Source organism: Muntiacus reevesi, chromosome 9, assembly GCF_963930625.1.
Source record: "Muntiacus reevesi chromosome 9, mMunRee1.1, whole genome shotgun sequence".
NCBI classification, from domain to species: domain Eukaryota; kingdom Metazoa; phylum Chordata; class Mammalia; order Artiodactyla; family Cervidae; genus Muntiacus; species Muntiacus reevesi.
Window position 1 is genome coordinate 70,558,935 of NC_089257.1, and position 3,703 is coordinate 70,562,637.

Consider the following 3,703-nt stretch of genomic DNA (forward strand, 5'->3'; position numbering starts at 1 on the left):
CCTTAACTTGAATCATAGGAACCTGTATGATCTGGCTCCAGGTAACCTCTCAGACTTCATCTCCTATGACTGTGGCCTCACTCTCTCTGCCCCATCCTCCCTGGCCTTCTTTCTCTTGCTTGAGCACAAGAAACTTGCTCCTGCCACAGAGTCACGCACTGATGTTTCCTCTTTCTAGAGCACTGTTCCCAGGTCTTCACATGGCTGCATACTTCTCATTTACGTCAAGATCACTCAAGTGTAACCTTTTCAGATAAGATATCCTTAACCATCAGCTAGTCACTACCTAATAACCCTGATCTACATTGTCTATAGGACTTACCACTTTCAAACTTTTTCTTCTTGTTTATTTGATTATAGTTTATTCTTCATACACATTCATGTGTGCTAAGTCACTTCAGTCCTGTCCCTCTCTTTGCAGCTCTATGGACTATAGCCTGTGAGGACCCTCTGTCCATGGAATTCCCCAGGCAAGAATACTGGAATGGGTTGCCATGCCCTCCTCCAGGAAATCTTTCAAATTCAGGGATCGAACCCACATCTCTTATGTCTTCTGCATTGATAGGCATGTTCTTTACCACTAGTGCCACTTGGGAAGCCACATACACCCAAACTAGACTATGAGCTCCATGAAATCAGGGGCCTTGCCATTTCTTCCCCTAAATCTTCGGTGCCTAGGTTAGCATCTGTTTATCCAGGAATATTTGTCTAATGTGATTGTGGCTTAGGTCACTGTTCCTGTCCATGTACAAGAAAGAGTGAAAAACAACCCAAGAGTGTAAAAATATCCCTACAGAAATCCCTTTTCTGACTTTTATCAGCTTCAGCATTTTCCTTTGAAATCAGTTTGCTATATATTCATATTCCCTTTGACATAGATAATTTTCAGTAAAAAAGATCTCCACTTTCACCTCTTCATTCATCACAGTACTGGCAGTTCTGGGCAGAGAAACTAGAAAAAGAAAACAGTAAATATAAGGCATGAAAATTGGAAAGGAAGAAATAAAATTATCTGTTTGCAGACCACATGGTCTTATACGTAGAAAACCCCAAAGATTCCACAAAAATTAAATAAGAAACAAATTGAGCAAATTTCGAGATACAAAATCAACATACAAAAACAAGCTGCATTCCTATGTACTAACAATTAATGATCCCAAAAGAAAGCAATTCAATTTACAACTGCACGAAAAAGAGTAAAATACTTAGGAGTACATATAACCAAGGGAGCAAAAGAATTGTACAGTGAAAACTACAAAATATTACTGAAATAAATTAAAGACACAAATAAGTGGAAAGACAACCTGTGTTCGTTGTTTGGAAGGCTTAATACTGTTAAGATATTAATATTACCCCAAACAATTTACAGGTTTAATAACATTTCTATCAAAATCCCCAAGTCATTTTTTATAGAAATAGAAAAATCCATCTTAAAATTCATGTTGAACCTCAACAAACCCTGAAGAGCCAAAAATCTTGAAGAAGAGCAAAGATGGAAGTCTCCAATTTCAAAGTTTATTACAAGGCTACTCCAATATTCTTGCCTAGAGAATTCCATGGAGAGAGGAGCCTGGTGGGCTACAGTCCGTGGGATTGCAAGAGTTGGACATGACTTAGTGACTAAACCACCACCACCACAAAGCTGCAGTAATCAAAACTGTGGTACTGGCATAAGACAGACATATAGATCAATGGAATAGAAAACCCAGATAAAACCCTCACATGTGTGGTCAAGTGATTTTCTACAAGGGTTCCAAGACAATTCAATGGGGAAAAGCTACTCTATCCAACAAATGGTTTTGGGAAAATGGGATGTCCATGTACAAAAGGCTGAAGTTAGACGCTTACCTTATTATCACATAAAAAAGTTAACTCAAAATTGAACAAAGACTTAAAATAAGAGCTAAAGCTATAAACTCTGGAAAAGAACATAGGGGGAAAGCTTAACTGGATTTGACAATGATTTCATATATATTACACCAAAGCATAGGCCACAAAAGAAAAAAAAAAAAAAAACTGGACTACGCCAAAATTTAAAACTTCTGTGCCTCAAGCAACACAATCAACAGAGTGAAATAGCAATCTAAGAATGGAGAAAACATTTGCAAATTGTATGTCTAACATATGACTTGCAAATCATATATCTGAAATCTTAATATCTAGAAGGTCAACATAAAAAATAAAAACCAGATTTTAAAATGGACAGAGGACTTGAATAGACATTTCTCCATATATATGACATACAAATGGCCAAAAGCACATGACAAGATGTTCAAACTAATCATTAGAGAAATATAATCAAACCTACAAAGAGATACCCCATACTCATTAGAATGACTACTTTCAAAATATACAAAGACGGCTGATTAGGATGTATAAAAATTGAAATCCTTGTGTACTGTTGGTGGAAATGTAAAATGGTACAGCCACTACGGAAAAAGTAGAGCAGTTTCTCAGAAAAATAAAAATAGAATTACCTATGATTCAGCAATTCCACTTCCAAATATACAACCAAGAGAACTGAAAGCAGAGCCTTGAAGAGACATTTATACATCCATGTTTATAGAAGCATCATTCACAATAGCCAAAAGGTGAAAGCAACCCAAGTGTTCACTGGAGGATGAATGGATAAACAAAATGTGGTATATACAGACAGAAGAATATTATTCAGTCTTAGGCAGGAAATTCTGACACATGCTACAACATAGATGGACCTTGATGTCATTATACTAAGTGAAATAAGCCAGTTACAAAAAGTCAAATACTGTATAATTCCACTTATATGAGGTACCTAGAGTAGTCAAATTCATAGATACATAATGTAATATAGTGGTTGCCAGGGGCTTGTGAGATGGCAAAATGGGATGTGTTGTTTAATGGGTATAGAGCTTGTTTTGCAAGATGGAAAAATTCTAAGTTTGATTATACAACAGTATGAATATACTTAACACTATTAGACTGTATGCTTAAAATGGTAGAAGTGGTAAATTTCACAGTTTGTGTATTTTACTAATATTAAACTTTTTAATTAAAATTATTAGTCTCTTGATTCTTGATGGAGAAAAGAGTCTACCTAGGAAATAATTTAAACATACTATGAACTCAAGGTTAGAAAAAAATACAAAGACATTCTTTAAAATTTATGGCCTCATTAAAATAAAAAATGCATCTATGGAGAGACTTATGCTTTCTACTTACATTCCAAATGTAAGATCTGCTAAAGCTTATGAGAACTTCAGTAGATCCAAAAGACTTCTGAACACTTCTGCCAGCAAAACTGTGCACCTACAATGAATAGGGGAGAGGGAACTGCACATAAGCTTACAAGACGCAGATCTAGATACTTTCAGCTGGAGTTGGCATTAAATTGAAGAGCAGCATGTGACATAAGATAGAAAGCAACAAGTTCAAAGCTCAAAAATGTGACACTTTCCCACCGTATACATAGTTGGATATATTTTGCAGCCAGAGCACTGCTCTGAGACTCAGAGGTCTTGAGTTTTAGTTCCAACTCTGCCATGAAATAGCTACCTTGGTTTAGATAAGCACTTCATCATGTCCTTTATAAGTGATAAATTAAAATCACTAAAGACAGTGCCCACGCCTCCTTAACATACAGGAAAATATGTTAAGCACCTACTTAAAGCAAGTATCATTCATCTTGCTTGTTTATTCTTGAGCTTGTAACAGAGTAGCAAAAAAT